General features: G+C 40.6%; 1 long non-coding RNA gene across 1 annotated transcript in view; it reads left to right on the plus strand.

Moving 5' to 3' along the window:
- The window catches only part of LOC134219808 (uncharacterized), a 38,189-nt gene extending 22,891 nt beyond the window's left edge, over nucleotides 1-15,298 (plus strand). Inside the window, exons 2-3 of the long non-coding RNA XR_009981666.1 lie at nucleotides 13,966-14,172; nucleotides 15,059-15,298. This is a non-coding gene — a long non-coding RNA (uncharacterized LOC134219808). The remainder of the gene's footprint in view (nucleotides 1-13,965; nucleotides 14,173-15,058) is intronic.
- Nucleotides 15,299-20,892: the final 5,594 nt, after the last annotated feature.

Here is a 20,892-nt window from a genome sequence, read left to right on the forward strand (position 1 = left end):
CTAAAATATTAAAACCTTTCTAAAACCCATATACATAAAGGAACTAACATCAAATGTAACTCAGATTCAATTATTTGTTTAACGGATCTTTTTACACAAATCAGTGGTATAAAAAATTTATTAGGTTTCGAGAAAACAGGGGGGGATCATGTGTCCCCGGGATCACGTGTGTCCAGTTTCCCCTACGTTAAACTATAAATAGTTGTTAGGATTTGAAAACAAACCAATTTGGTCTTTTATCAGTCTTGAAAGAGCCTAAATATGTTAAGCCCATAATGGGATCAATTTCCCCCGATATGGGGGTCAAGTCTCCCGCAAGTTTTGAAAATACCAATTTTTCTATCTTTCAGAAAAATCGTTTTTTTTATAACTTTCATGGAAAAGAAATTTCATCCAATGATGTTTTTGAATAACTAATAAAATTGTTCATCAAGTCCATCTTAAATTGTATAAATTTGAACATTTTACATCGAGAAACATCCGAAATAAAAAGTGGGGATCATGTGTGTCCAGTTTCCCCTAGTAATGGAGAAATTCGACATGCACTTATACACTAAAGACACGGGTAATGCAACAATAGATCTAATAACTGCTCGCAGTGGCACATCCGAACAGGAAAAAAACCAACCGCAACCAAAATGTTTCGTGCCAATTTCGTTACAAAAGCTAATGTCGGATAATCAAAGTTCGACATGCTGATTTATGCCTTACAGCTTTATGTCATTGAGATGTTTGAAAATATCTACCAAACCAGCTAAGCCACTTCCCCATTCATGATCTTTCAGTTTGGGCATTGGTTTTTCTTTATCAAATCGTGCGATTTCGTTTCGAAGAGAATAAAATCTTTAAATTCCGGTACAACGGCTTAGTCAACGAAAAGCAATAATGCAGCAAATCTGGTAAAGTTTATTGGCTTAATGAGGAACGTCAGTACCTATTTGAAGAAAATTGATCGTTTTCGCATATGGATTTTCTAAGTGAATAATGAAATGTGCGGGGAATTATAACCATTTCACTGTAATTGTTTTACCTGTGTCACGATGCCAGCGTTCTTTCCCGTTATTGCCTATGCCGGCTCCATCAGTTGTACATAAGGCTACTTAAGTTTTTAAATGAGTGTCCAAGCTCCTTCATACATATCTCAACCCCTCAGGTCATTTCCGGTTGTTCCACTCATTGGGATAAATGCTGCCAATTCCTCAGTGTTTTAAAGATGATCATCAACTCGGAAGCCTCCATCCAAGAGGCTCGGAGGCCTCCATCCAAGAGGCTCGGAGGCCTCCTTCCAAGAGGCTCGAAAGCCTCCTTCCAAGAGGCTCGAAAGCCTCCTTCCAAGAGGCTCGGAAGCCTTCTTCCGAGAGGCTCGGAAGCCTCCTTTCAAGAGGCTCGGAAGCTTCATTTCAAGAGGCTCGGAAGCCTCCTTTCAAGAGGCTCGGAAGCTTCATTTCAAGAGGCTCGGAAGCCTCCTTTCAAGAGGCTCGGAAGCCTCCTTTCAAGAGGCTCGGAAGCCTCCTTTCAAGAGGCTCGGAAGCCTCCTTTCAAGAGGCTCGGAAGCCTCCTTTCAAGAGGCTCAGAAGCCTTATTTCAAGAGGCCTGGAAGCCTCCTTTCAAGAGGCCTCAGCCTCCTTTCAAGAGGCCTGGAAGCCTCCTTTCAAGAGGCTCAGAAGCCTCCTTTCAAGAGGCTCAGGAAGCCTCCTTTCAAGAGGCTCAAGCCTCCTTTCAAGAGGCTCAGAAGCCTCCTTTCAAGAGGCCTGGAAGCCTCCTTTCAAGAGGCTCGGAAGCCTCCTTTCAAGAGGCTCGGAAGCCTCCTTTCAAGAGGCTCGGAAGCCTCCTTTCAAGAGGCTCGGAAGCCTCCTTTCAAGAGGCTCGGAAGCCTCCTTTCAAGAGGCTCGGAAGCCTCCTTTCAAAAGGCTCGAAAACCTCCTTTCAAGAGGCTCGGAAGCCTCCTTTCAAGAGGCTCGGAAGCCTCCTTTCAAGAGGCTCGGAAGCCTTCTTTCAAGAGGCTCGGAAGCCTTTTTCTTGAACACATGCATTACTAGATAAAGTTGGATCAATAAAAATTCAGCTCTCAATTATGTCGATTGGTGATCTACATGGATATCAGAGCTATTCGGATCAATTAAATCAATAAAAATTGGCTGAGGTCTGGAACCACTACTAGACCTGGCTCGGTCAATAAAAATCGATATCAGACTTAGTCGAATCTTGAAAAACCTTATTTTGGAGTAGATGGTTGTTGGCCGGAATCGCTAAGATCAAGAAAAATCCAAAGCTAGTTTAGCTAGGTCGATGGTATGAAGAATCACCATACTTGGTTGGGTAAATAAAATTCAACTCTGAAGTTAGTTAGTCAATGGTCGGAATTACTAATCAGATTTAGCAATACCCAGTTCTGAACTGAGTTTGTTCGTAGTAGAAATTGACATTGAACCTATTTGGATCGAGAAAAATCAAACTCTGGAAAGGATCTGTCGGTAGTTTGAAGATAAATCTGGACATAAGAGTTGGGTCATTAAAATCCAACTTTGAAGTGTCTATGGTCGGAGTCGTCGGAAGGATGAGGATCAACTACAAAATATAGTTTTGAACCAATCCAGATTTGATTACTATTTTAAGAAAGTTGATGTGGAGTTTTTGTTTCTGGCATATTCTAAAGGCTGGTGCCCTTGGCTGGGCCAACCTGACAAAACAAGCGTTACGGCACTGAATGTATGGAAAACTAGTAATTCGTTTATAATGCATCCGAGCTATAAACGTTTCAAGCGGGAATAGGAAGGGCTGCCTAAATGGTTCTTTCCACTTTATGTGTAATGAATTTAGTTTCGTTGGCCGATGAATTATTTTCATTATTTGTTCGAAAACTCAGTCATCAGTTCCCTTTAGCGCTAGTGACGCCTTAATCATGTATTAATTATAATTTTATTATTGTTCTGGAGATTAGAATTTTACTTTTATTAGCCGAATCGCATTCGTAATTTATCAGACATGAATTTTGGTGGAATAAATCACGATGCATGTATCGATATTGTATCATTTCTACTTCATGCTATCATAGTCAGAATTGATTAAAACAAACCGGCCTCCAGCTGGTAGTAGAGTACCTACTCTAGACTTCCAATAAAATTTTATCTTTACTCAAGCGACGGCCACGCATCGTTGTGATAAATGTGTAATCAAAAATATAAGCCTCTCAAAGGCTATTTTTTACGTATGCGCATAAGTATGCTTTAAATAATGCAAATATACATATATTATAAATTTATGTGAAAACGGTCTTTCTTGTACTTCGCTTTGCTCTTATGTCCACCCACGTCGTCCTCGTCTCATTGCTAGGCACGTCGCTCGCCTTTGGCCGTCGGTCGCAGCAATAGCCCAAGAATCGACAGCATCAACATCAGCTCTCCGCACACGTACGACATGGACAAGGACTCTAAAATACAAAATACATACATTACATAAGACAAGCGAAAGAGTGAAGCCCAACGTGTGTAGAGCATAACACTCTTTCGCACATTGCTCTGGTCGCCAGCTCTAAAGGCTGTTTGAACAGACGTGTCCCGGAGAGCACAAGGAATACTGAATTGAAAAGCGTCCGGAAAATATCTTCCCACTCATACCCTTCTTGTTAGGAAAAACGGACTCTAGAGCCCGTGGTCCATTCTCTCTAGGTCCTCGGTGTGCGTGTGTACGCACAGCAAATTTTCTTTTATGTATTCTACATAATTTTATATCGGACACTCTAGTTTGCTCTCTAAAGTAAAAAGTAAAGTAAAAAAGCAAGGGTTTGTTATATATGTAAAATACATATACTGGAACATTCAATTTCGGTCGATATCTCAAGCTGCTGAGCTGACCCTCTTTTTGCTTTCACTTTTACTTTGATATTCAGCTCAAACTGAAAACTTCGCTACGCAGCATCTTCTCACCCTCGCCACCCAACATCATCCCACTTGTCCGCGTCACATCATTTCCCATCCTACAACCCCTTTCGGTGTAAGGCTCTGGGGGAAGATCAAAACTACTCCACACAGCCCAGCCAGCGCACTCACCGACGACCGGCCAGGTTCCGTTATCGTCACACGTTCCTCGCCTTCGCAGTTGGTACGAAGACCAGCCGGAGCAGTCTCGGTCAAATATATGAGCTCGACCGCCGGACCAACGAGATGGAAATTTTCGTGTGCGCACAGAGACGAACTCGACGGAAGCATGTTGATGATTTTAATGGTTTGAATTTTAATTTGCTCCGTAGAAATGTTGATTCAAGCTTGTTGAGATTACATTCACAATGCATCTCAGCTAGGGAAGGTATAAACTCGTCTTATGACAAGTAGAAAATATGACCAATTATTATTATCAGAATTGTATCGACCTTTTGCTACATATGTACTCTATCAAACTCAATCAGCATATTTGGATCAGGTAAACTTGATTTCTAGGAAGTCGAGACATTTATTTTAGATCATCAATTATTCAACAATACTAGCAGCAGGTAGACTGAGCACTTATACTCCATAAGAAACCAACTCCCATGTGTACCCGGGCAGAAGCCTTGAAAAAAATAACAAAACATGATAAGTACTTGATTGAAATAAAAGATAAAAGAACAGGCAACAATATCATAAAATTGGACCGAAATATTATTTAAATATTAAGTTATGCTATGAATAAGAACAAACTAATGGTACATGATATTGAACAAATAGCATAACTTAATCCCTTCATGGTATCTTAGTGCAAAATATTGATATTATCGTCTGATCGTTTATCTCTTATATCAACCATGTCTATATCTCATTTTGCTATCTAATCAACATTTGATATAATTAAACTATTTTCGTCTACTTGGGTATGGGATGTCATTCATTCATATCTTGATTGATTTTATAGATCTATTAATCGGAAAAAAGTAGCTTGAAAAAAAATGAATGTTTTCGTATCGTATCTTCTTCTTATTGGCATTACATCCCTACACTATGTTATTAACTGTGAAATTTCTAAGCCAAGTAACCATTTTTGCATTCGTATATAATGAGGCTAACACGATGATACGTTTATGCCCAGGGAAGTCGAGACAATTTTCAATCCGTAAATTGCCTAAACCGGCACCGGGAATCGAACCCAGCCACCCTCAGCATGGTCTTGCTTTGTAGTCGCGCGTTTTACCGCACGGCTACGGAGGGCCTCCGTATCGTATGTTCGGACCTATTAGAATATTTATCAGTTCAAAAGTATAACATTTAATACTTGGCTATAGAACCCCAGAATGTTTTTAAGAGCCTCGAAGGCCTGAAATAGCTTAAAAAAGTAGGGAATATCGTGAAAGACGTTTTTCGTTAGCTGCAACGATGATAAACTTATTCGAGTGATGTACTCCGTATAAATGCCTTTAATAGTTCTCCAATTACGGAGGGCAAAAGTACGTTAGGCATGATAGGCATAATGGACGTTAGACTTAATGGACAATAGACGTAATTGGGCACAAGGACGTTAGGTATCAAATGCACCAAAGAATGATTGAACGATTATTCTCCGAATACTAAATCCTTGAATGGAACAATTTTCCGAGCATCAGTTAAAAGTATTCATCTGGTATAGGTGTATGTGATCCTTTCTTTTATGACTGGTCATATCAAACAACGTTGTTTTCGGGAAAAATATTATTTTTGCCTTTTTCGTATACTAAGTGTAAAGGCTATAGGATTTTTTAATTGACATTTACGACAGATTTTATGGCCGTTATTATGATGATTATTTTCTATGTTTGGAATTCGATTTGTGCAAATGCACAACATTAGTTCGACAAAAAGTCTAAAGAACAGTAGCTCCAAAGGACAGAAGGTCGAAAGTACAAAAAGTAGATAGGACAAAAGGTTGAAAAAATAAAAGGTTGAAAAGACAAAAGGTCGAGGAAAATGAAGGTCTAAGGAAAGAGGTCGAAGGACAAAATGTCAAAGGACACAATTCGAAAGGACAAAAAGTCGAAAAGACAAGAGGTCGAAGGAAAAGAAGGTCGAAAAAATGTCAAAAGGTTGAAAGAAAAGAAGTTTTAAAAAATAGCTAGGTCAGAGGATCGATAGGACGAAAGATCGATGAGACAAAAGGTCGACAGACAAAAAAGGATTCATTCTATCAATCGGCTTTGGGACAGAATGTCGAAAGACAAAAAGATGAAGACCAAAAGGTTGAATTGACAAAAGGGCGAATTGACGAAAGGTCGACGGGACATTAGGTCGAAGGGACAAAAGGTCGAATGGGCAAAAGGTAGAACGAAATTTAAAAATTTGTATTTCTGAACACACGAAGGAGACAAAATAAAGCTTGATCCACTTAGTATTTGGCCGTTTCTTTCCAATTACTGCGGGGTCACTGGTGGTCGTACCGAAAAGTAAAATACATCACATCGTTGCGGAAGATTTGTTTAATTTATGGTGAAAGTTCAGTATTGATGCTCACGTTCAAAAGTTATCGAAAATGGAACGCAAGAGATGGGAACAAATTTTGCACACTAACGTTGGAAATCCAACGTGGTTAGGAGGAATGATTTCAAAGTATCTAAAATGACTGAAATTGACTGTAAAAACTGTCAAACGTTATCGGGAAACACTATTGCTGGATCGCGTAGAACAAAACAACCGTAGAAATGGAACATACGACCAGAAACTACAAAAGAAAGTCTGTAGATCAGTTCGGAACAGTTCTGGGATTTCCTTCGTGATTTAGCGAAAAGGTTCACTGCGCCTTACACCACAGCTCAAATAATCTGTCGGCGCGAAGGTTTCAAGTCGTATGGTGTCAGTAAGCATCCCAACAGGACCCTGAAACAGAACCTGGTTGCCAAACATCACGCAAGAATGCTGGTCGAGCAAGTTCTGACGAAATGCAATTGATGTATTTTGATGGGCGATGACATTAATATTAAAATGGATTTTCAATTCCCGGAACACAAGTTTTACCTTGCCAAACGGAAGGGTATGTCTATGCAGGCAAGACTGCCCACAAATTGATGGTGTGTCAAAGCATCTGCAGTTGTGGAAAGAAAACTAAAATATTCATCACTAGAACGACTATAAATGGGCAAATATACAAGGAGAAGTATCTTCAGAAGCGATTTTTGCTATCCATTCAATCACACGACTGTCCGGTGTTGCTTTGGCTTGACTCAACAAGCTGCCATTACAGACGGGATGTAATGGAATGGTATGAACCGAATAATATTGACGGTATTGAAAAAACTATCAAGCCACCAAAATGCCCAAATTTTCATCCCAACGAAAAATATTAGACAATTATCAGAAAGAAACTTAAGAAATGGTGCAAAACAATCAGAAAACCATCTTATATGGATAGGTGGTGTAAAAAAATGGCAGATCAAGTTGACCATTCTACTGTGCAAAAAATAACGAGTGGTATTGAGAGAAAAGTCCGAGAATTCATCCGAAATGCCAATGAATAATTTTTCGATATTTTTTCCTTCAAAGTTTACTAAATTCCCTGTATAATAAAACCCAAACCACCTTTTTTGTACTTTTTCGGCAAAGAAATGTCTAATTTCGTGCGGCCAAATACTAAGTGGATCAAGCTTTATACGACACCAAGTTTTGAAACATGCTTCCAAAGCAAAATCTAGCTTATTACATTTCCCAGAGATTTCTCCTTTTTTATTTCGTGGCCAGTTCTTTAACCAATTTACAGTGCATGCAGCAGCCCCTGCACGATGGGCCACTCCGGAAAATTTGGAGGAAAAAATATGTTCACCTTGAAGATGATATTTCAGGAACAAAGTGCCTTTAACAAAGTCAAAGCTCATTTTCCCAGCTTGTTTTTGAAGTGTGTTGCTGCAGTACGTCCCAGCACATTTCGGGAAAAAATTTAAAACTTCTATATTTCTAATTTTAGCATTGTACGATTTTCTTGAAAGTTGTTCCTTATTTAACTTTGAGGCACTTTGCTTAAGAAAACAGTGTTGTTAGAGGTGTGCGCCGGTCCGAAAATCGTCAGTAACGTAAAATTTTTTACGGAGTTTTTATTGCCCATGAGATTTTTTTTAAAATTCCACGGGAAATTATTAAATAGAAGGAAGGGTCATTTGACAAAATCTTTCGGTGGAAAGCCATTTGATCGAATTACGTGTTAATCAGAAAGTCATCGACCCGAAATAAACGTTCGGACGAAACGGTTATTAAACCGGAAACGGTTTGGCTGAAAATTTCATTTAGCCAAAGCGTTTACCCTAACTGATCATTTGGCCAAAATGGTAGTTTGATCGAATAAGTTCCCGAGCAAAGTCTAAAAACATAATGAGAGCATATAGGGTATAAGGCTCAAACCTTAGCCTATTATGCTGTGGTTGAGCACATTTATTGATTTGAATATTCATATATTGAACAAATGTCCTACATGGGTGAGCCTATAAGGCAGATTGGTCTATGCGCCGATGGGTCGCCCGGCGGCTTCCCGGCCTTCAGCAACAACACCATTTTTGTCTTTTCCATCTTTCGGAGAATCTAAACTCCATCAGGCCCTGGAGCTCTTGTTCGTTACCAGGGATTTGTCCTTCGTTCGACCTTCGTTCGTCACCGGAGCCATCATTTCGGCTGCACCTATATTGCCTTGTGGTGCAGGGGGTCAGGGACTTGTGGCTCGAGACGGGAATAGTACCTCGATAATCCTCATCAACCTATTCGGGGACCGTTCAGGGGGTGAAGAGCTCCCTTTGGTATTGGCCATCACTATCCTGTAGGCTTCACCCCACGGATTCGCGTTGGCTCCTTCGCATAGGTTGTCGAAACACGCTCCTTTACTGCTCTTAATGGCCTTGTTAAAGGCCAGTTTCGCAGCTTGAAACACTTCACGGCGGTCCGCTCTTTCATCTTTAATGCGGGAACGTTGCATCCTTCGTCTAGCCTTGAGGCAGGTTGATCGAAGGGCCGCAATCTCGGGACTCCACCAGTATACCGGCCGTCTGCCATTTCTCGGCAGGGCTTTCCTCGGCATGGTGGCGTCACACGCGCGTGATAGGACAGCTACCATCGCATCCCCGCTTAGACCTTCAGTGTTGGCTTCCAGTCCCAGGGCCGCGGTAAAAACTTCGCTGTAGAAGTGATCGGTTCTACACCCCCGGACCTGACAGGATCCCCGGACCTCGGATGTTGCACGCCATAGTTGATCTTAAAGCGAATTGCTAGATGATCGGGTGTAACTCTCGTCCACCCTCCAGTCCAAGTCTGGTACCAGACCAGGACTGACTCGTCCCCGTTCCTCCTGAACGTGCTAGCGGAACCATCATTGACTAGCACTGCGTCGAGCTTTGCTAGCGCCTCTAGTATCGCTTGACCCCTTCGATTGGTGCATCGGCTACCCCACTCCACTGCCCACGCGTTAAAATCTCCTGCAATGCCGACCGACTTATTACCCACTAGGTCAGATGATAGCCTATCTATCATCTGATTGAACTGTTCTAATGGCCACCTTGGTGGGGCATAGCAGCTACAATAGAACACACCATTGATCTTAGCTATCGCGACACCCTCAGCAGAGGAGTGCACCACCTCTTCGATCGGTTACCGTCCCGTCGTGCAAATAGCCGCCATCCTAGACCCGTCCGCCACCCAATTGCCGTTATCGACAGGGGCGTTGTGCGGGTCGGACAGGAGGGCGACATCGTCCTCGACTCCGAGACATAACAGCTGCTGGGCAGGTGCACAGTGATTAAGATTCAGCTTTGTTACTTGCACGGCTTATTCTTATTTTTCTCTCCGATTTTTCTATCTCATGGTTGTGTATATGCATATACACTAGAGTGATTCAAATTTTGACTTTTTCGCTCCCCTGTGCTTAAACGATTGTTTTTGCTAGTTTAATAGTCCTCCCAAATTTTTAGCTGATTTGGATGTAATTAGGTTGTGCACGTGCCGTTTGAAGGTTATATGAAAATTACTATGAGAATTGCCACTTATGTAAAAGATCGTTTCGTGAAGCAGCCCGGAATCTATTTAAATATATTTAACGCATCGCCATAATAGAATAGATCCTAAGCCGAAAGCCAGTTGTTGTTGCGAAGCAATCTGACTTTTGTGAGCAAAATTATAAAGAAAACAGAAAGGCTCATTATTGATATTGATGTTATTCTTTTACGTGTTAAATTGAATTTCCCACAATTTAGTATTTCCCTAATAACTTTTGTTGCCAGCATCAAATCGTTTAGCAACAACGACGATATTTTCGCTTGTTAAATTTCCTATGTTGCTAACGTATTCATACATTTTTAGAGTTTAATGGGCAATGATGGGGAACGGGTTTTCACATAAGTTACTGTTTTCATAGTAATTTTCATACAAGCTTCAAACTGCTTGTGCTCAGTCAAATTACATCCAAATTAGCTAAAAATTTAGGACGATTATTAAAATGGCAAATGCCATCGTTTAAGCATAGGGGAGCAAAAAAGTCAAAATTTGAATCACTCTAATATACACAGTAGTAGTTTGGAAGAAATATCAAGTTCGGCCCACCGTTCTCACAAACAGTTCGTGGGTCAGATATCTAAATCACCTCAAAAGATATCTTATATTATGCTTATCCTTAGATACATTAAGTAGAGACATTCTAAGCAGTTGAAAACATGGTCCAATTTCACCCATATTTGGCCAATTGTCACCCCCGATGACGATACCTAAATAATAGTTTTGATTTGTACTGTTCTCAAGACTATGACTTTTCAATTTTAATAAATGTTCTAATTTCGACCTTTTGTTCATTCGACCTTTAGTCTTTTGACCTTTTGTCCTTCGACCTTTTGTCATAGATTCCTATTAATCATAGGCTCTTCTTACGAGTTATGCCTTATATTTTAACAGACGATATTCTTTAGAGTTTACTTAACCCTCTAACACCCAGATTTTTGTTTGCGCTCAAATTCACTATTTTGCTGTAATCTCTATCTGAATTTCTTCTTCTTCTTCTTTTTCTTCAATGGCTCTACATTCCAACTGGAACTTGGTCTGCTTTTCTACTTAGTATTATATTAGCATTTCCTCAGTAATTAATTGAAAGCTTTATGAGTATGTTGAGTATGTATCTTGTGTGGCAAGTACAATGGATAGGGTAACCAACTTGATTTGGACCCCTACACATTTTGGACCCTCCTGGCAACATTTTTCTCATTTCTAAACTTAAAACAATGCCGCTGCTAATTCCCCCATTGGCTTCAGAAAATTAACATTGTTCAGTATCTATTTCACTGGTTTCCCGTGTGAAAAAGCAATATTTGGATGAAATTTCGAGAAAATTAGTTTGTTCAAGAAGGCGAGCGTTACAATGCGTTACGTTTAAAAGTAACATCACTGAAAATCTCAGAACGAACACAATAAGTTTTTGTCGAAATTGTGAATTTAAAACGCAGGAATCTTCTCATTGATGCATGCCAGTCGAAAGATAAGACTTGACTTCAACTCAATTGACCAGGGTAAATCAGAAATTCGACTTTGAAGAGTTTAAATTGGGGGTGTCCAAAATGTGTACATTTGGGGGTCCAAAATATGTTGCACTGTCCAAAACGAAGAATATGTTCATTTCAGAAAATGGCAAATTTCACTGATTTATCAATAACTGAAGCTCATTTCGAATTTCTATTTCATAAATAAGACTTTCATCTTTGAAATGGTGTCATTTCCGCCCATATCGAACCTGTATTTCAAAAGATATAAGCATATATTGGGATGCACTTCCTCTAGGGGTCCAAAATAGGACAGTTACTGTACAATGGATTTAAAATAAGTTTTAAAAATTTGTCTGGGACAAAACGCCCGAATGGTGGTGTAAGATGACTCAATTACATGTTAAACAATGGTGAACCCATGGTTGTTTGTTTTGTCTTAATGGATTGAACAACAATCTTACGAGCAAAGTGAAAGACTGGGGAATCGTTAAATGTATAAGTGAAAATGAAAAGATTTTACTAAATTTTTCCATTGTAGCTTAATAATGAATAATTAATATTGCATTGTTATAGCAATATTCGTTAATAAATGTCCTACAAAAGATTATATGATTGAGGCCATTTTGCATCGTTATGGGTGCGTTCTGCACTGTTCTCCCCTATCCGCGTGTATTGTAATTCTTCCTCAACCAAACTGTATAGCGTATAAAACATTGTAATATTCCCGACATTAACTTTGTGTTGACAGTTTTTTAGCATCACCACGAAGGCTCTCAAACTGTCTCTCAATTGAATCAGATTGGTTTGCATTTCATGTAAATATAACTTCATCGCTTATAGCTGGTCAAACATGTCTGATAGGTAAACGATACATTTCTACCATCATTCCCTAACTTAAAAAAAACAAATTCCAACCATTAGAAAAGCGGTGAAGAACATTGCCTTTTGATAACCGTACGGCGGAGTAGAAAGGACTTTGTGATCTGCATGTACATATTTCTTTGCAGAGGTCTTAGAACAAACGGGAGTGATATATTTCACTATTCTTATCTTTATTGATCGGATACTTAGTCCTAAATTTTCACAAGTTTTTTTTTATTTACGCGTTTCATCAAGGGAATTGTTTCTTTTTAAAGGGAAAATAATGAAAAAGGCACAGCGAGTACCCGTTCAACAAATATAATTGAAACGATTTTTTTATTCTTCTCTTAAATCCTGTTTTTAACCCAAGCATTGATGGTGCAGTATCAGACTAAGAAGGTTACAGTACCTTGATGTTGCATTAGCATTACTGCCTATAGTCCAATAAACCAAACCAGGGTCAGTACAAACTTTACCAATTTTCCCTACTATTTTAGCCAGATCTAAAAAAAATGTTTGTAGCGCTGATGTAGTAGCTTTTGGTTGGATTTAAAAAAACACTTATAAAAAAACTCCAGATTTTGAGTAAAACTAATAAATTGATATTTGTAAATACACATAAAATAATATTATTATATCAAAACCCAGACTAATCAACCTAGCGGTGATGGCGCCTTTCTCGCGTTAAAAGGTAATAAATGTAGCCTTTACGCTTACACCTCGATGATGTACAAGAAAGGCAAAACAGTTACACCGTCTAATGTTATGATAGAAAATTTACACTAGTAGACGACAGATGGCGCTGCCAAAAGTTTCTCGAATTTCCTATGTTCGAATTTTGACTTTCGGACAATTTCATGGTACAATGAAACTGAACGAAGAGCATACTTACGCCTAAATGCGTGCTACACGAGCATCTTTATAGTACGATGAAACTCTTAATGGGAGCAAGCCACGGATAAACTTTAAAAATATTCATAGATGCAATGCATTTTTCATAACACATAATTGTTCTACGTGACTATGTCTCATCACTATTTTAATATTATCTATTTTTTGCAATTTGCAATTATTATGAAATTCAATAGTGATCAACAGCGTTTTAGTCTCTGTCGGATGCAACTTGTTGCAAGAAAATCGGTTAAGAGTTTCTATGTGAAAATTTGGCTAGTGTTTTTTATGGCATTTTGTGCACACACACACGCACACACATACACACACACACACACGCACACACGGACAGACAGACATTTGTTCAGCTCATCGAGCTGAGTCGAATGGTATATAACACTATGGGTCTCCGGGACTTCTATCAAAAGTTTGAATTTGGAGTGAAATGATAGCCTTTCGGTACAACTTTGTTGTACGAGAAAGGCAAAAACATGTTCATGATAGTTAAACCACAAAAGGGTGCATTCTTTGCAATGGTTTCACAGCTCCCTTGGTATGGTCTCGCGGCCCACCGGTTGAGAGACACTGGATTAAACATTGAAGACGATTTTAGATCCACTCCATCACACGCGCAGTCTCATATATCGAAGCTGTTTATATAAATGCAAATACCTACAAATATCGTACTGACTGAATTACTGCTGAAGAATAATATACCAGAGTGATAAAGGGTATTGAAATAAAATTAATTCAGGATATATGTATGTTTTTGATTTCAGCATGACAAATTCGGGGTGCCGTTGGCCACTGGACTAATCGAAAAGGGGGTCGCGAGCCCGAAAAGGTTGGAAACCGCTGCTCTAAAAACAATTGTGGCGCACATACTCAAATTTTGAGGAAAATATTCAATTTGTTGGTCACTTGCCCCATCGTACCGTAGAACAGCTCCGCAAGTGACCATGAAAAGGTATCTATTCATGTAACGGGTGAGTAAAAAACCAAAGTATGTATAATTATTATAATTAGCAATAGTATAAATTGACACAATTATAGTAATACCAATGGAATATCGCACAATTTATAAACAACCTGAGAAATTTCAGTCCGTCCCTGAACTTTGTCCAGTGCAATACGCGGACCTAATTTAAATCTCTCCCCTTTTGCGTTCGTCTTAAGTCCATCACCTACAAGATTTCCGAATTTTATTTTATGCTTTGTATATTTTATATACCACCGTGGTCTTTTCCTCGTTTTCCATTCCGTTCACTCGCACTGTCCGGTGTTTTCCCGCTTTTTTTTTAGGTTTTTTCCTTGAGCTACAAACACACAGCCACTCGGCCGCTGCTTGCCACCTTCAACCTGATTCACCCCCTTTTGCGTGTTGAACCAGCCAAACGCGTACAGCATCTCTTATTTTATACAAACAAAACACTTTCGCCCGTTGGTTTTTTTTTTCTAAAACATTCTATGCTTAAAAATATATAAAATGCTTTTACTGATGTTATTTTTTATATGTATTTTAACATCTCATTCCATTAGGTCCATCAGAATTCTAAAATCAACTGAACAACTTACGTATGCTGTGTTGCCACAGAATGTTCGAACAGTCGTTGCACGATGTGCTCCTTGGCTTTAGCCTTGGAATGACGCTTGTCGAGGGAGTTTTACCCCGTCGGCTCGTTCTTGCCGTGATCCGACTAACTCGTCGTAACCCCTTCCCTGGCACAGACTGACTGAAATCGTTTCGAATTTTACTCCCCTTTCACTTTCGCACTTTTCCACCCTCCCATACTCTCTAGTCCAGCGTGACTTCCCATTCCAAGAAGTAGTCTGCCATCCGCACATTCGATTTTCACTCGTTTCTCCTTTTAGAACGTCCAGTCCCGCGACCAACAGTAGAAAGCCGGAATACATAACAAGCTCAGCCTTGGCGCTGCAAACGTGAGATGGTACTTTCTTCTGGCCGGACCGAACTGGACCGGTCCAAAGAAGATGTGTTTTGGAAGAAAACTACATGCACTACCCCCGTCGTCATCGTCCCCAGCGTCATTACCGACCGAAAAGGACTTGCTGCTATCGAGTTATGGCGGAAACTTTTGGTCAAGTAATTTATTATCCCTGAATTCAATTTATATCAATTTATAAAATATTCCGGATTCATATTTTAAAACCTACTGGAGAAGGCATTTTTCAATAAATTGATTAATGATTCCGATAAAATGGTCCTAAGTGGACGTACATTTATTTTCCATTTGCAAAGCTTTCGAAGGCTATTTTTATATACATTTTCAGTTTCACCTGTCCACTGTAAAAGTGTCAGCTACGTTTGACTAATGTATCAATTTTAAGTATCCTCATCAATAAAACCCTACGAAACTCATTTACGCATTATGACGATTTTATTGCAATTTAGCCACATTATTTTTCTGATAAATTTTGTACATAAGCTTGAGTAAATGCGCTTCGAAATTCCGAGCAGTTGAAGCAATTCGGATAGTCTACTGCTTATTAAGTGTTCTTCAACGTCAGTCGACTTCGTACTATCAGCGTTCCAGATTTATCAATTGTAAACATTCTATGCAATCCATTGAATATTGCACTTGATGTGGTAAATCACAAAAATAAAAAACTGTCCATATACCACGTGGACCGTTTAAGGGTGGGGAATGACCATGGCAATTTTCCAAGTTGATGTAGGAGAGTATCCACGTAGCATATTGACAGGCCCTTAAATTGTTAACCTACAGTTAACATTCAATTTCAATTTCTGGAATAGCACTAGCAGCTTAGTCAACTATAATAGTTCAATTTAAATGAGATATTTTAACTACATGTGACATCACCTGATACTGAGTTACTCTTAATATTCTATGAGAAAAAGCTTCCATTTAATGTTATAGTTGGGGAGAAAATAGTACAACCAATTTAGTGGTAATGATAATTAAAAGCAGTATAAAAGCAGTAGTGAACATGCGATACCGCTTTCCTAGAATTGCGACAGGAAATTGAAAACCACATCTCACTGAACTTTGGATATGATCAGATATGACTTAATAAAATATCACTGTCATTCGCCATTGCATACTAATTAGCCTAATATAGGTCAGTAATAATTCTTGTCACAGCAAAAAATGGAATAAACAGCGCTATGATATTGAAGTAAATAATTAATTTTGTTTACGATCAACGTGCGCTGAAAGCGATTATCGGAGATGGCAGGATAATCGTAAAGTTTTATGGAATAGTATTTCACTCGAAAGTTCCATCGCGCATCTGGGGCCAACTGAATGAACCACCAGCGTGAAATAGGAGCTCCATTTGCAACCACTTAGATGCAGTGCGTCTTTTTTCATCTCAGCTGGAATGAGTTATGCCGAAGGACCGCAAGGAGAGCTGAAACCGTGAGACGTTGCGGAAAATTCTTCGGCAAGCCAAGTTGGAATGCGGAGCAAGAGAAAAACACAACCACTTCATTTTCGGTCAGTATCTGGTAACGGCCAAGACTTTTATGTAATTGAAAACGCTTTTAGTGGAATGAAGTCCGTTCGGTGGTGAAAGCCGCTGCTGACCATGAATGATGCTGTGATCAAACATATTTGGCACTTTGAAAACAGGTGTGGGAAATGATGGCTCCGACCGGCAGTTTGAATCTGTGTTGGTATCAGTTTATATTAATATAGTTATAGTTCTAGCTGTGTACCTGACCTTGATTGGAATTGAAGAGTAGATTTGTTTGTTCAAATGTTAGATGCAAAAACCGATTACACCACTATACTGTAAATAAATTTTGCATTGATAGATAGAGTTATGGAAAAATAGATAGATAGACAATTTGATGGATAAAAAAGGTAGTAAACTTTCATGGACTCCAAATGTTGTAAAAATACAACACATCGAGTAGAAACGAGATATCTTTTCAGTCAAATGACCATTTTGCATGTATTCCTCACAAAATTAGTTTTTTTTTATCAATTTAGAAGACATAAAAAGTGATTCGATAGAAGGCTCGGTTAAGTATAACCAAATAAAGAGCTCAGGGTGTACAGGGAAAAAAGTGTTCGTCTCCTTCATTATTAAATTATTTTTTGCACGGTTTTCACTTCCTACAATGATCTGGAAGGTTATTTATAGCTTTCACTTATCAATGACCGCAGGTGGCCACCAAACGGCCTTCCGGAACATCTGAATAAATGATCTTTTTGCTAAGTTCGTCCTACAGCAGCACGATTTTTTTTTCTTGGCCGTCATCTAGGAGTTAATTTACAATTCTTGCTAGGCTATGACCTCAGGTGGCCACCAGCGTTCCATCAGGCCTTTTGGAATATCTGTAAAAATGGTATTTTTGTTAAGTTCGTCCAAAGTGAGCAGTGTATTGTTACCAGCGGTAACATTTAATTATCACACTTAAATAACTAAAGCGTGAAGTTCTTTTGATTTTTCAAACGGTGAATTTAAATTTATGGGGTGGGTGATCGAAACGCAAACCAGGCGAGTGAGCAACCTCCACCCGTGTGATTGAAGGATAGGAGGAAAGACCAAACGCGCGCTTGTGAAGAATGAGTACCCAAGCCAGGAGAGAGACAAGAAAACCCAGGGCGATTGGTGAGGAGTCTGTCTTGTGGTTTGATGGTTGAAAGTAGTGCTTGTATTTTTTAAAGTGATTTTCGGCGAGCCTTTCCACCAACGACGCTAACAACCGGGTCATTTGACTGCCACGTCATCGCAGCTATCTGGTTGGGAATTTCCACACCAGCGTTTTTTCTATCCGGCCACCCTTAGTGGGTAAACCGGAACGCTACCCCGGTTACATTTTCCCTGTTCGGCCACATTAACACTCCTGTCGGCTGCCGGCCGCCATTGCTGGTACGACCGCATCATTCAAACACACGTCGGCTAGATCCTCGCCCGGCCTCCCACCAGCAGTTTAGGACTCGTGGCCCGCTAGGCCACCGTCAAGCCACCCGCCACCTGCACCACCGCTAAGAACCCGTCAGCTACGTTCCCGCCAAGGCACCCGTCGGCTGCATCATCGTCCGACGACCAGTTGGCCATAGTGTCGACCAAGAACCGGTTGCCGCTTTACCACCCCGTTGGCTGCATCACTGTCTGGCAAAGTGTTGGCCACATCATCGCCCGGTGGCGGCTTTATCGCCCGCTAGCCGCATCGCCACTTAGCCATCCGTTGGCTCCCGCATCGTTCAACTGCTCGACGGCCACCTCGATCATCCGTTGGCCGCATCACTGAACAGCTTCCCGGCGGCCGCATTCCGCAACGCGACCCGTCTACCAAATCGTTCATCGCCGTTCTGCAACCCGTCGCCCACCTCGCCACCTAGCCACCCGCCGGCTACCTAATCGTACAGCTGACGGCCTCCTGCTTTTGAAAGCCAGCTATTCATCCACCAGTAAGTGTTATTCGCCGTTTGAATAAAAGTCTTTGTTAAAATTTAAAAAAAATCGCAGTTAGGCCTTCACGCTCCCGAAAACCTCCCCACACTAGTGACCCTAAGACCCGGAACAAAAGAGGCCTTCTGCGCCCACCCCAGACGGCTGCCGTGGCTAGACCAGCAGCTAGGGGTTTACGCCTTCAGGAACTGAACGGTTCCGGGGCCACAAAATTAGAGTCTTACAGTATTTTTTCTCGATTATTTCTGTAAGTCAATTCACTATTTTTACTGCGCTATGACCACCAATGACCACCCGACGGTCTTCCAAAAAATCCAGAACGCCCATAAAAATTGCCAATTTGTTATGGTTCGTCCCAGAGCAGTGCATTTTCGTTTTGCTAAATCATATCAAAAAAGGACATAGAAGTCAAGTTACGGCTCTTACCCATCTACCTGTACCACCTAACTGATGCCTTTCTCTTGCGTTAGATATACCAACAAATTTGAACAAAATCTTTTCAGTATGTTTTTTGTATGAAAATAGCATTTTGGCCATAACTTCAGTCAGATTTACTAAATTTTCAATAGCAAACAATGGAACATGATTTCTTTTTGATGTTGCGAGCATATCGGCCCATGCTAAGTTCCAAAAAGTGTGTTTACAAAGTTTTGTACACATACACACACATACATACATACAAACAATTTCTGAGGGCATTAGAAGAGGTGGTCCGGTGGTCTGGCCGTCTGCCTTCCGCGCCAACCCCACTCCCTGAGTGATAATTTCAGGTGTCGGTATGCAGATTTGTCTTCATCTCTCTAAACAAAATACACACGAAAAGTCATCACCCCAATTCGTCGAGCTGAGTCGATTGGTACATGACACTGTGGGTCTTCGAGCCTTCTATCAGAAGTTCGGATCTGCAGTAATCATATAGCCTTTACGTTTACTAAATATACGAGAAAAACAAAAACGATAAAATGGTTTGTAGTAGAGAGAAACTCTCTTCTATAGAGTTCTGTGCGTGATCTCTCATGTTTCGGACAGCAGAACGATCGCGCGGTCGGCCGAATTATTGTGTTCTGCATTGCGCGGCCGGTAATAAAATTAATCAGTTCTGTGCGTGATCTCTCATGTTTCGGACAGCAGAACGATCGCGCGGTCGGCCGAATTAATGTGTTCTGCATTGCGCGGCCGGTAATAAAATTAATCAGTTCAGTGCGTGATCTCTCATGTTTCGGACAGCAGAACGATCGCGCGGTCGGCCGAATTATTGTGTTCTGCATTGCGCGGCCGGTAATAAAATTAATCACTTCTGTGCGTGATCTCTCATGTTTCGGACAGCAGAACGATCGCGCGGTCGGCCGAAGTATTGTGTTCTGCATTGCGCGGCCGGTAATAAAATTAATCAGTTCAGTGCGTGATCTCTCTTGTTTCGGACAGCAGAACGATCGCGCGGTCGGCCGAATTATTGTGTTCTGCATTGCGCGGCCGGTAATAAAATTAATCAGTTCTGTGCGTGATCTCTCTTGTTTCGGACAGCAGAACGATCGCGCGGTCGGCCGAATTATTGTGTTCTGCATTGCGCGGCCGGTAATAAAATTAATCAGTTCTGTGCGTGATCTCTCTTGTTTCGAGGCGGGCTTGGTAGTCATATGGCTACTGCTTCTGCTTCATACGCAGGAGGTCATGGGTTCAATCCCAGGTCCGTTCCATTCTCCTACTTTTTATCTTTCTCTTTATTTCTTATGTTCTAGCAATCGCTAGAACTGGAAATGGACTTCCATACCGTTTCCATTACTATTCCTATACCTTCAACTTGAGTATTCTAACAGTAATCTGCTAGAATTGGAAATGAACTATAGAGCTCGTTTCCTACATCCAATTAGAAATTCCATCAGTTACCTTCTCCTATCTATCACATTGGCAGCTCGTTAACCAAGACGGACCCCTGCCTCTCCAACCTAACCCACAAATTCCAACAAATTCCGCATGAACTCGTGGCAAGTGCAGAGGTATATTCGGCTTGCAGTGGGCGAGTGATTGCATCATCATTTCCTCCCCCTTCCCTACATTGACTTGCATTCTGACGTGGCAGGCGCCAGTATGACCTAACAAATGAGATCACCAGTACTTGTACATTGAAGATGTGTGCTAGTCCCAAGCAAACATCTGTTGGTTCCCTGTGCAAGAACAGCTGATCTGGTCATAATGGAGTAGCAACTACGAGCAGTCAATCAAGCTCAAGCTCAAGCTCAAGAGAGAAACTCTCTTCTATACCGAGTTATCTAACTAAACCGACCATTTCATATACACTA

This window comes from Armigeres subalbatus, chromosome 3, assembly GCF_024139115.2.
Source record: "Armigeres subalbatus isolate Guangzhou_Male chromosome 3, GZ_Asu_2, whole genome shotgun sequence".
NCBI classification, from domain to species: domain Eukaryota; kingdom Metazoa; phylum Arthropoda; class Insecta; order Diptera; family Culicidae; genus Armigeres; species Armigeres subalbatus.